The 14,319-nt window shown below is 35.0% G+C and overlaps 1 long non-coding RNA gene across 1 annotated transcript; it reads right to left on the bottom strand.

Annotated features, from left to right (window-relative positions):
- Window positions 1-1,191: 1,191 nt before the first annotated feature.
- LOC121142641 lies at window positions 1,192-14,030 on the bottom strand. The gene is made up of 4 exons (XR_005879670.1): window positions 13,887-14,030; window positions 10,222-10,498; window positions 9,999-10,121; window positions 1,192-1,466 (listed from the first exon to the last, which is right to left on the bottom strand). It is a non-coding gene; the product is annotated as an uncharacterized LOC121142641 (long non-coding RNA).
- Window positions 14,031-14,319: the final 289 nt, after the last annotated feature.

The following is a 14,319-nucleotide window of genomic DNA, read 5'->3' as shown; positions in this document are numbered from 1 at the left end:
AGGTAATCCAGCATGGGAAACAGGTCTCTGAAAGCAAGGTAAGCACAAAGAACAGGTCCTGATCCCACTGCTATGAGCCTTATAAACTACACAACTGTCATACTAATGCAGAGGGCCTAGGTTGGTTCCATGGATGCTCCCTTATATGTTGGTTCAGAATCCATTAGTTACTATGAGCTCAGGTCAGTAGTCCCTGTGGGTCCCCTCCCCTATTATGACTCCACTTGCTCCTATAATTCCTCCTCTCTTTCAGAGGCCTCGCAGCAGAGCTTGGCCCAGTGTCTAGCTGTGGATCTCTACATCTGCTTCCATCAGTTACTGGATAGAGAATCTCTGATAACAATTAAGGTAGTCACCAATCTGATTGCAGTAGATGGCAACTGTAACACAAATACTAATTGGCCTTAATAATAGAACCCAGTGTCCGTCATAATAGTAATGATGAAAGCTCAGAGAATCAGAGTAGCCAGCCACTAGTTCTTATTTCTATTAAATCTTCAGACCAAAGTGGGCAAGATCCCGTCTCCAGGAATCCTCAGATTGAATCCCATATCTATGAATCCTCAAAATGAATGCAATGAATTCCTGTCTCCTCTTGCCTTATATTCCTTTCTTTACCCAAACACATGACTCTGGTCTCCACCTCCCTATTACTGGAATTAAAAGTGTGTGTCACCACTGCCAGGCCTCTATGGCTAATTAGTGACTTCTTCTGCACTCTGACTACAGGCAAGTTTTATTTGCTAAAATACAAACAAAATATCACAGCTAACGTTAACTTAGACACATAATTTTCGTCAAGGCTCCTACAGTATACAATTAAAAAGTAAAGACCACATTAATTCTAAAATCTGCTCACATGTATATTTTAAAGTAAATGATGTATGCTATATATTTCAAAGTATTACTTGCAAAGGTTATAATCAACGGAAAATTATCTGCTCACATGTATTTGGTTTTAAAGACAAAGTCTGATATAAGGTATCTTATGTTTAACTTTAACAGTTAGGGCCATTGTAACCAAATTTATATAAGATTAGTTTTAAATTTACTTTTTGAAGATACAGTAAAATCATTTTAATTTCTTAAAAACTTCATAGAAGGACCATTTATAAACTACATTATGCACATAATTTTGTCAACTATATTAGAAAGTCTGTTACTTAAGTGAGGCTGAAGTAAGACACACTATTTTCTCATTAAATCCTTGAACAGATTGTTGCCATGGTAACAAACAGACCCATCAGAGGGAAATCATTCAAGTATATATTTTTACAGGTGACTCCCACTCACACATCTTTATTTCAGCCAATTCTATAACTAATTATCAGAACCAAAACAGACATTTTTGAAAAAAGATACATCCATTGGAAAGGAATTTTGTGCCAAGTAGTATTAAAGCTCTTAATTTGCCAGAATGATGAAGGCCACTCACTCCTGGTGGGAAGATCTTATGTGTCCCTCACCTGGAATGGAACAATGACATTCCTGTTCATTATACTTTACTAGTCTCTGAATGTCCTCTCTCTTATCTTTATACTATGTAGGAATTTACCTGAAGTGTGTGAGATGAACATCTTATAGAACCTATCCAGGTTGGGGATAAAGGTAAGTCAAAGCATATGTCCATACCATGCATGATATCATGAGTTCAAATTCCAAAACTATATAAATACTATATTCAGAACACAGAGCTTTGATTAAACCATCTTCTGAAGCCTTTCCTTAACTGATGAGTAAAGATAAAATATTTATTTCATGAAAATTTTAGAGTTGCCTTTGTACAAATTAAGTTATGTTATCAGTTAAAAGAAACTGGAAAATCCATTGGGTATATGCCTAAGAGTGGAATTGCTGGATCTTGAGGTAGACTGATTGCCAATATCCTGAGGAACTGCCATACTGATTTCCAAAGTGACTTGCAAGTTTGCACTCCTACCAGCAGTGGAGAAGTGTTCCCCTTTCTACACATCCTATCCAGCATAAACTGACATTTGTGTTTTTGGTTTTAGTCATTCTGACAGCTGTGATGGTATCTTGTAGTTGTTTTGATTTGCAATTCCCTGATGGCTGAGGATGTTGAGAAATTTCTTAAGTGTCTTTCAGTCAGTTTAGATTACTCTTTTGAAATTTTCCTAATTCTGTACCATACTTTTTAATTGGATGTTTTGGTGTTTTGATAACTAGTTTCTTGAGTTATTTGTATATTTTAGAAGTCAGCCCTCTGCCAGATGTGGGGTTGGTGAAGATCTTTTCCCATTCTGTGGGCTGCCATTTTGTCTTCTTGATTGTGTGCTTTGCCTTGCAGAAACTTCTTTTTTTCAGGAGGACCCATTTATTCATTGTCATCTCAGTATCTGTGCTACCTGTATAATGTTCAGGAAGCAGTCTCCTGTACCAATTTGTTCAAGGGTACCATCCACTTTCTCTTTGAAGAGGTTAAGTGGCTAGTTTATTTTAATTTTAGAGACACTCTTATTTACATATCCATCCTCCCATCCTCCCATGCTTCCCACTGACTCCCCTACCCACTCACTCACTATCCAGGGACAGTGAGACCCTCCATGGGGGGATCATCAAAGTCCATTGCATCATTTGGGGGAGGGGCCATGTATTTTTCTCTTAGGGTCTTACTTTTTTCCTAGTTTATCTGGTGGTATAGATTATAGGCTGGTAATCCTTTGCTCTATGTCTAAAAACCATATATGAGTGAGTATATACCATGTTTGTCCTTTTGTGACTAGGTTATTGCACTCAGGATAGCTTCTTCTACTTCCATCCATTTGCCTGGAAATTTCAAGATTCCATTGTTTGTTTGTTTTATTTTGTTTTGTTTTTGTGCTTTGTTTTGTTTTGTTTTTCCAATGAGTAGTACTCCATTGTGTAAATGTACAACATTTTAACTATCTATTCTTCAGTTGAGGGGCATCTAGATTGCTTCTGGGTTCTGGCTTTTACAAACAACTTTGCTATGTCCTTGTTGTATGCATGTGCATTCTTTGGGTATATGCCCAGGAGAGGAATTGATGTTCTTGAGGTAGACTCATTCTTGTTTTCCTGAGAAACCACGATACTGATTTCCCAAGTGGTGGTACATGTTTGCACAACCACCAGCAATGGAGGAGTGTTCCTCTTTCTCTGCAACCTCTCCAGGATACACTCATTTGTGTTTTTGATTTTAGCCATTCTGACTTAAGTAAGATTGTATCTCTGAGTTGTTTTGATTTGCATTTCCTTGATTGCTAAGGATGTTGAGCAAGTTCTAACTTTCAGCCATTTTAGATTCCTCTACTGAGAATCCTCTATTTAGTTCTGCAGCCCACTCTTTAATTGGATTGTTTATGTTTTGGCGGGTGGCTTGTTGAATTCATTGTATATTTTGGAAATCATCCCTCTGCCAGATGTGGGGTTGGTGAGGATTTTTTTCCATTATGTAGGCTGTTTTTTCGTCTTGTTGACTGTGTCCTTTGCCTTACAGAAGCTTCTCAGTTTCAGGAGGTTCCATTTATTAATTGTCTGTCTCAATGACTGTGTTACTGTTGTTATGTTCAGGAAGCAGTCTCCTGTACCAGTTTGTTCAAGAGTACCTCCCACTTTCTCTTCTAAGAGGTTCAATGTGGCTGGATTTATATTGAGGTCTTTTATCCATTTGCTCATTCATGCAACAAGAACATCTGTTCATCTATGTTAATAGCAGCATTATTTGTAATAGCTAGAACCTGGAAAAAACCTAGATGCCCCTCAGTTGAAGAATTGATAGAGAAAATGTGGTACATTTACACAATGGAGTATTATTCAGCAGAAAAAAACATTAGAACCTTGAAATTTGAAGGCAAATGGATAGAACCAAAAGAAACCATCCTGAGTAAGGTAACTAAGTCACAAAAAGGCAAACATGGTATATACTCACTCATAAGTTGATATCAGACATAGAGCAAGTGATTTCCAGTCTACAATCCATACCTCCAGAGAAGCTAGGAATACAAGAAGGACCATAAGAGAGACATTCATGTTTCCCCAGAGAAAGGGAAAGGGACAAGATCTCTTGAGCAAATTGGGGAAAGGGAGCTAGGAGAAAGAGAAGGGGAAAAGGGGGGGGGGAGGATGTCATGAGGGACTAGAAAGATTGAGTATGAGGAAGAATAGAGGAGAGCAAGAAAAGAGACACATCAATAGAGGGAGCCATTATAGGTTTAAAGAGAAATCTGGCACTAGAGAAATGTATGGAGATACCCAAGGATGACCCTAACTAATAATCTAAGCAATACTGTAGAGGTTAACTTATATGCCATCCCAGAGCATTCATCAAGTAATTAATAGAAGCAGAAGCAGAGGAGTGATGAGTAAAGAGGTCAATACCAGACTGGGGAAACCCATAGAAACAGCTGACATAAACAAGGGGGAGCTCATAGACCCCAGACTGACAGCTCAAATGAACATAGGACAGAATCAGGCCCACTGAACAATGGTGTCAGTTAGGAGGTCTGGGCAGTCTATGGGGCCTCAGGTAGTAGAACAGCATTTATCCTAGTATACAAATGGACACTGGGAGCACATTCCCCATAGAGGGATACTATTTCATCATAGGCACACAGGGGAGGGCCTAGGCCCTGCCCCAAATGATATGCCAGATTTTATTATCCCCCATGGAAGGCCTTACCCTTCTATGGAGCAGAAAAGGAATGGAATTGGGGTTATTGCAGGACATGGGAGGATGGGAGGAAGAGGAACTTGGATTGATATATGAAATAAAACTTTTTTCTAATTTAAAAATAAACAAAAATGAATAAAAAGAAACTGGTTCAAAATTATACATGTCAAGTTCTCTCTTTTTAAAGTTTATTTACTTAATTTAGAGACAAACTTATTTTACACATCACTCCTAGTTTCCTCTCCCTCCTGTCTTCTCATGCCTCATACTGCCCCTCCCATTCCAACCCACATTGCCTCCCCAGGAAGGGTGAGACAGTCCATGGGGTATCATCAAATTTTGTCCCATAATTTGGGGGAGGGCCTAGGTCCTCCTCCATGTATCTGGGCTAACTCTATTGACATATCTCTTTTCTTGCTCTCCTCTATTCTTCCCCGACTCAGTCTTCCTGATCTTTCATGTTCTACTCCCCCCGTATTTTCCCCTTGTCTTTTGCCTACTTCCCTCCATCCTACCGTCATGCTCCCAATTTGCTCAGGAGTTCTTGTCTCTTTACCCTTTTCTGGGACACCATATACGTCTCTCTTAGGGTACTCCTTGTTTCCTAGCTTCTTTGGAAGTATTGGTTGCAGGCTAGTAATCCTTTGATATTTGCCTAATGTTCATATATGAGTGAGTACATACCATGTTTTTCTTTTTGTAACTTGGTTACCTCACTCAGAACGGTATCTTCTAGTTTCATCTGTTTGCCTGTGAATTTCAAAATTCCATTTTTTCCACTGAGTAATACTCCATTGTGTAAATGTACCACATTTTCTCCATCCATTCTTCAGCTGAGTGGCATCTAGGTTGCTTCCAGGTTTTGGCTATTACAAATAATGCTGCTATAAACATAGTTGAACAGATGTCCTTGTTGTATGAATGTACATCTTTTGTGTATATGAATTAGAGTGGAATTGCTGGATAGAATCAGACACCCCACAGATAAGCACTGAGCCAAACTCCTGGAATTCAGTTGTAGAGGCAGGAGTGATAAGTAAAAGGGTCAAGACTAGACTTGGGAAACACACAGAAACAACTGATCTGAAAAGTTGGAGTTCATGGTATCCAGACTGATAGCTGTGAAACCAACATAGACCCAAACCTAGTCCCCTGAATGTGGGTGTCAGTGAGGAGCCTTGGATAGTCTATGGGGCCTCTGTTTTTATCCCTAGTATACAAATGGACTTTGGAATCCCAGTACTCATAGAGGGAGACTCTCTCAGCCTAGACACATGGGGAGGGCCTAGACCCTGCTCCAAATGATATGACAGACTTTGATGATCCCCCACAGAAGTCCTCACCCTCCCTGGCGAGCAGAAAGGGGTTGGGATGGGGTTTTGTGGGCCATGGGAGGATGGAAGGGAGAGGGAACTTGTTTGATATGTAAAATAAGATGGTTTCTAATCTAAATATAAAAATGGGGTACAGAACTAAATAGAGGATTCTCAATAGAGGAATCTAAAATGGCCAACAGACAGTTAAGAAATTGCTCAACATCCTTAGCCATTAGGGAAATACAAATCAAAATAACTCTGATATACCATCTTACACCCATCAGAATGACTAAAATCAAAAACATCAATGACAGTTTATGTTGGAGAGAATGTGAAGAAAGGAGAATGTTCTTCCATCGCTGGTGCGAGTAGAAATTTGTGCAGCCACTTTGGAAATTATTATGGGGTTTTTCTCAGGAAAATGGAAATCAGTCTGCCTCAAGACCTAGCTGTGCCACTCTTGGGCATATATCCAAAGGTACACATTCATACAAGGACATTTGTTCACCTATGTTCATAGCAGATTTTTTATAATAACCAGAACCTGAAAGCAACCTAGATGTCTTTCAACTGAAGAATGGATGAAGAAAATGTGGTATATTTACCCAATGAAGCAATGGAATATTGAAATTCAAGGCAAATGGATGGAATTGGAAAAAACCATCCTCAGTTAAGCAACCTAGTCACAGAAGGTCTCTTTTAATAGAAATTTTATCCCTGGTTCTTGATCATCATATAGCCTAATGGCACTAAGTAAATGCACATGTATTATGGAGGAAATATTTTCTTTCTTATTTTAGTTACTGTATTTTGAGATTTTATTCTTATTTGAGCTTGAGTTATACCATATGTATTAGAAATAGCTTATCTTTGTTGGATTCTCTTGATTTTATAACACCTACAACAAACTTTCCTCATGATAAACTTTTAAGATACTATCACTGGTATAAATACTTATAATTGTAAAAAATTATATAACTACAATTTTATTTCCATAATTGTAAATAAATAATTGTATCCTGATGAGTAGAAAGCAGAAATGTATTATAAAATTTTATTTATTTATAAATAATAAATTAAATGATGAAATGAATAAATAAAATGATTTTTGAAACTAAATTAAAGCTGAGGTTGAAATTAATGAAGACTTCCGTAGCAAACAATGCTGATAGGGAAACAATATCCATTCACCTCTCAGTTTATATATACTTGCTAAGTAAAGTATGATAGGGCTATCAGAAATGACATTATTTATTAGGCATGGCTTAAATTAAAAGTTATTGTCTTATCTACTGTTATGTTTATAACAGAGATAATTTAAATATAACCTAATTTATTATAAAACTTGAGAAATTTGGAGAATATTTAGCTATTTCTTCATTCTTTGGGGGATGAAACATGATACCTTTTGAAGAGACAAGTTTACAGAATCCTCTGAAATTGAGACAGCATGTATTATTGACAGAATTTTACATGTTCACTGTCTCGAACTAAATTATTTGATTACATCTTTGTAATTACTGCATTACTTTTACCATATTTTTTGACTATATTATGTTCATAATTGTTTTAATTTTCAAAATCTCAGTAATAAGGATTTAATTAAATATCAAAAGGCAACTATCATTACTTTATAATTGAATAATAATTTGTGCATTAACATAATAAAGACAGATGAAAAAGAGACCTGTTCCAGAGAAGTCTACTATGGGGCCAGATGTGGACATCATGGGATTACATATGAAGAGCAAGAAAACTACTAATAAGTCTTCCATGGGAAGGGCTACACATACCATTGGGATTATATTTGAGGAACAAGGCAAAGCTGAAGATAATTTGAAAGATACTTAACATTCATTATCTCCTCTTATAAAATTCAAGTGCTTTTGAGTAACGCAAGTAGATGCTTCATTATTTTTAGGCCCTTGCTCATTCTAGGATATTTTCATTTCATTTAATCGTTACAAGAGAATTATAAGAATGTTGTCTCAGGATAACTATGTCCTACTATTTTCTTAGCAGTAATATTTCAGTGCCCACAGTTTTGCAGCAAGGTGTGTTATTCAAGGCTTATAGATATTTACATAACTTTCATTTTGTCATATAAAATATCTAATCTCAGTGAGACCATTCTCTCACTTAATGAATTTTCTAGTCATTACCATGCTGCATAATAATTTCAGTGACAGATTATCTGATTTCTTCCATTCATCAATGCTTTGACTAACAAAATATATCTTGAGCTATATCCATGAAATCAGCCTTCATCTTTGGAGTTGTGGCCAGGGTACAGTTTAAAAGTGTCTACCCAGTTACATGTGTTGTGAGCTTGATGCCCAGTGTAATGATGTATAGAGCTTTAAAAGTGGGGCCTAGTGGGTGATCATTAATGTAACAGGGTCTAGACCTTAGGAGGCTCCCAGACTTTAGCTCAACTGACTCCATGATGGAAGTGCCATTAGGCAGTAAAAGTCAGTATGTAGACAGTACCACCTGCCAAAACTAAAACAATAACTTAATCCATCAAGGTCTGCACTATTTTGAGAAAGTCTCCAAATGTACTAACCTTGCTTTTTAGATTCTGGAGTTCTGCTTTTAGCTAACTGTTCTTGTTCACAGACTATTTTTCGTGTTTCTGTGTCTGTGTGTTCTTAAATGTTCAACCTGGGAGAGACTTAGAACTGCACTGGGATACTGAACAAGTGTATAGTCACCAGCAGGCTAATAAAGACTTTCTATTGGTTCAAGTCCATGTCTGAGCAATCTTCTCAGGTAAACATTCGACCACATTAGGTTATAAGGGATACATTTTTTTAAAGTTATTTGTTAGCTGTGAAGTTATTTGTTCCAGAATCTCTTCTACTCTCTATCATGTCATGAGAGCTTTCGCTATTGGATGCATTCCTTGATTACATCAACAATTACAAGGCCTTTTCTTTGCTGGGGTTCTCTGAGGCTGGTGCTTTTCATACAGGCATCCAACAAAATGAATTGAAACCATCTATTGTGCTATAATATACTCAGCCTTAAGGATACTCTTATATGAACACAAAACATAGTGGTCATTCAATCAATATTTTCTACTATAACAAAATGTCTCAGAGCAGTTTGTCATCAATTTACTTTTGAAAACCTTGATTTTATCCTTTTGATAATTTTAAGGATAGATGTTTGTGAATTTTATGCAAATCACTCATGATGTAGGAATTACAAACATATTCATTCCAGTTTTTAAAATGCCAAAACTTTGTGTGCTCACTTATCTTTTGTTTGTGAATTTGTTTTCAATTTATCAAATGTATTATCTACAGAGATGTCCTCCTAATACTTTTTTATTTATTCTTATTGTAGAACATATGGTGAGCATTGATTTATTCTCCAAAGTCATTGAATATTTCGTTTTGAGTATTTGACCTTTTCCATAAATAATTGATGACATATTAATTATTATTTGTAGTACAAGCAGTATAGTGAGATGAATATTTAGCTTTCAAATCTCATATTTCAAAATTTAATTCAATGATTAAATTTTATATGCATATATAAAAGCATATGTATACATACATAGATAGTTTGGATCACATATATAGATAAGTAGGATCTATTATTTTGTATGTAAATGAATTTCATTGTTCTTTTCTAGATAGAAACTAACTATTCAGTGCTTGATTTTATCCTTCCTAAGACACTATGCTTCTGACACTAGAAGAAGAAATGCACATTTTTCTTCTTACACCCAGAATTTACTCTGGAAAGTACTGTTGTCATTGTCAGCAGAAACTATCAGTTGGCAGAATCCATTTCAAATTCCTGAGGAAGCAGCTAAAGAACCCGGCCTGTCTTCCATATTTTATGAGAAGCATTTACTTAGTACTATCTAAGATGTATTTTTACCACGGACAGTACACATTTCCTTTCAGATGGTCACGGTAGGTATACCAAAGTTTAAACACCTTTTATGAACATGGAGATTGCACAGAAGTGGATATAAGGCTAATGCAAATCAGTTGCTTTTGTTGACATCAGTATACCTGGGAACACAGTCTGAATCCGCTGAGGCTCTCAGGATGAGGGCTACACATAAACTGTGATGCTGGCTCCAACTTTCTGTACTAGCAGCACATCATGGTAGCAAGCAGCCCTGGAGAATCCACCTACAAGGGTAGGAAGAAATGTAAAGCTTTTGATTCAATCGAACCAGGTTCAATCCCTGATGCTTTTATTATTCCTTTCTGATGTGGTCAAATTACTCACCTTCATGTAACCTCAATTTATTCTTGTAGTATGTGTCATTGTATTTATAGGATTGTCTTGATAATTACAAATTCAGTCAAAATCAGATCATTATTGAAAACCAAAAGATTCTTTATGACCTTAATGTGCATACTCTGGTCAAGTGCAACAAATGGATAATGATCCACAATAGCTTCTCTTGAGAACTTGTTTGAATTTGGTTCTTAAATAGTTTGCAGTACAATGCTTATCTTTCAAATAAAAGAGCTGCATTTGTTGATGGGATTACTTCCAGAACCTGTAAATTTAGAGGAAAACATTTTGCTGGTCATTGTCAAACTGTGTATTAATGATTGAAAATAATATCAAATTATCTTGATTAATGTTAATAGAAACATAGTCCATTAAATACTATAAATTTAATTATCATGACTTCTACTTCTAAACTATATTTAAGCAGTGAATGTTGTCTCTTGCCTGTAACTACAACATGGAGGCAGAAGACTTGCAATGAATTCTAGTCCAGCCTGAGCTGTGAATAGAGACCATAGCTCAAGAAAAACAATGTAAATTTAAACAATACTTATCACCTGATTTGGAAAATTTAATGATCTTTTATCCTTCTAGAAAATTAAAATTCTTTATTAAGCAAGAAGTATTATTCTCTCCCTTAGTCAATTTCAAAAAATGCATGTTGTAAATGCTTAAAATGTTTTCAAGCAACATATAATTTCTCATGACTAAACCAATTTCAAATATAGGGTCATCTAATTTAGATATTGGTGATTAGCATTTGTCATGAATATCTAACATATATGGTGTTCATTGTATGGGATACCTATATACCATGTATCTACCCAGAGGAGTAACCAACACATCTTTTTGAAAGAAGTCTAATTTATACATGCATACATACACACACACACACACACACACACGAACACACATGCACACACATATATATGTATATATATCACCTATATAAATATACATACATATTTACTTGTCTAATTTATCTACCATATACTTACCAATCTCTGTCTAACTCTACACTATACATCTGTCTATCATCTGTCTATCTGTTTGTCTTCCTCATCGTTAAGTGCTTTTTGCATATCTATGTTTCATCTTAAAATCTACTGCTCACACAGAAATACACACCAGACAGATACCAATTTAAAAAACAGAGGCAATTTATTCATGTATAAAATATTTTGGGGAATATTGAGGAAGATTAATACACATATGATATTTTATTAGGGAGAAATCACTTACCTTAGAAGCCAAGAACCCAAGGTCAGCACACTGCTGCTGTCTGAACTCTGATCAGAACCCCAAGAGAAAATTATTCCCCTTCCTCTCAGCTTTTTATTCCTCACATCTTCTACGTACCTGTGACCATGCCAAAATGGGCGTGATCTACAGGTACCTAAGATCTCTCCCCACATAGGATATTTCAAAGACACAGTTATAACATACCCCTAATAGTTTATATTATTTTGAAGTTTTAAAATTATTATCTTAATAACTAAGTGGATAAAATTGTATCATCACTAGGTATTATTATGTTGGTGCATTAACTTTCCAATTAATTTGTTATAAATACTTTCACATATCTTTGTTACATTCATATAGATGTAAATAATACTAGTCAAGTTACAGCTTCATTTGTGAAAATGTTTATATTTTAGTAACTGTATATGCCCCAATGGATAACATAGTTGCATACAAAGAAAGAAAGAAAGAAAGAAAGAAAGAAAAAGAAAGAAAGAAAGAAAGAAAGAAAGAAAGAAAGAAAGAAAGAAAAATAAGGTCAGAACTGGGGGGAGAGAGAGAGGGGGGGAGAAAGGAAGGACAAAGACATGGTTTGTCCTACATTTAAAAAGACAGTGCCTTATTATAGAGACAGAGGAAGTGATGACTGGCATTAGACTCTCAGAGGAACACTAAAAGTAAGGAAAACACATTCATATTAAAGACATTTATATAATTTTTCAGACAGCTGCAAGGGCTCTAAATACTTTTTCTTTGTCTAGAGACAGTAGATTTGTGAGCATAAATATTGACAACAGAGACTGTCTTGTATAACTTCTTGGCTTTACTATAAGTTCATGAACTTACAATAATTTGATCCAAGCCCTTTATGAGTAAATGAATTAATAAATAGAAAAAAACTAGTGGTATTTTTTTTCAGGTACAACAGCATCTGGTAAAGAGTACGTTTTAGAAATAGATTTAAGTAGAAGTGAATGCCACTCAAAATAAATTTTTCTATCTCTACTAAGCATATCTCTTAAAGCTATGATTTCAACTGATATGGAAAGTTCTATTTTAGAAGCTTTGTAGGCGACAGAATGAATGAATTTTAAGTAAGGAAATAAAGTCACAGGATTAAAGTGTACTCATTCAATAATGAAATATGTATATGCTATCTCATAAATGGTGTTGCATCACATGCCTAAATAGTAGTGAAATAATGTAGGGAAATAGCGACATTTAAGTGGACAATCAAATTTATTATTAGACGAAGCATTTTGATTTTCATATAATTAAGACATATCCATTGAATGATCTGTCTGGAAATGTTCCTTTAATAAAGAACCTAGTCCTTGACAGGATATATTGATGAAATCCACTGAAGCACAATTGATTCGTCTGATGCTGATGCCTTCCCTGGGAAGCTTCATAAGTCTATGTTTGTGAGTCACCACAAGTATTCTAAATGTTATTTTTCATGATTTGCCAATTAACCTCACATTATTACATGATTTTTAAAATTTCTACATTTCCATTCACTATACATTATCATAAACGTGAAAGATACTATATATCTTTTTTACATAAAACCACAATTGCAAAACGTTTAAGCAGACAATTTCAATTGCCTACTGCATTTCAAGATTAAGTACATAGAAATAAAACTTCAAATTTTCTAAATCACTCACCATATGGGCATATTACCCTGTGAATATATAAACTGCTTTACTTAAAATATGCATGAAAGTTATTCCCTATTTAAACAATATGTATTTCAACACTATGTAACAATAGATTTCATGACAATTTAAACATCTGAAATACAATTTAAATCCAATTAAGCAATGTTTTTGCTTTGACAGTTCATGAACAGAAATTATCTCTACCTATATGACTTAATCTGAATAGGATTTACTAATTTAACAATGGCCTCCTTTTACAAGGATGTATTTGTCAGTTAACACAACACAAGAAAAGAAATTAATACATTTTCGAAGTTGGAATGTAGGGATGATTTTGGAAGAGTTTTGGAGATGGGAAACTGTGATCATATATATTATACAAAACTTTTGAAAGAGAAAGGGAACTCAAGAATAAAGAAATTCAAAATAAACTATGCACTCCATTAAAAATCACAAGTTCTTTGGACAAAAGACTAATTTGTGTCAATATAAAATATTTCCACATAATCTATGTAGAAAGATTAACCTTACTTATAAAAATCATCCTGGAATAACAGAAAGGATGATATTTCAAGAAAGCAGGGCCGAACACCCAAAGTATCTTATGTGAGTACAGAAAACTTTAGCAGCAAATGCAATTGACTAGCAGCACTAAATGTGCCTGAATCAGAGATGAAACAATCTAATATGTTCATGAGCAAAGCTTCTATACATTGGACAACAGATTAACGAAGTCATGTTACTCACATGCGATTTATATTCATCTCCTTTCCTTTTGGTGCTTCCTGATTTTTCATCTTGCTATTGAGACCTCGGTTTAGTGACTTCTGCAATGAATGAATCTTCTTGAACCTTTCAGCACGAGGTTGTAACAAACACAGATGTATGTCAAAGGTGCTATTTTGAGGAGAATAATAAACAGTTAAACAATAAGATAGTTTAACTTATCCAAGGCTTTAATTATAAAAAATCATAATATAGTTTGAATATACTTAGTCATGATGTCATAATTTGTCTTCTAAATTCGCATCTTGTGTCCATCAATATGACATATCTCTGGGTGTCTCATTCTGTTTTGAATAGTTACATATTTCCTCTAAATCATAAAAATATTTCACAGCATTAATCTGAATACCATTGTTGCATTAATCTTTAAACTTATACCAGAATTATATAATGA

This window comes from Mesocricetus auratus, unplaced genomic scaffold, assembly GCF_017639785.1.
Source record: "Mesocricetus auratus isolate SY011 unplaced genomic scaffold, BCM_Maur_2.0 Super-Scaffold_100010, whole genome shotgun sequence".
Taxonomy (NCBI): Eukaryota; Metazoa; Chordata; class Mammalia; order Rodentia; family Cricetidae; genus Mesocricetus; species Mesocricetus auratus.
The sequence above is the reverse complement of the archived record's forward strand: the minus strand, read 5'-3'. Positions and strand labels throughout refer to the sequence as shown.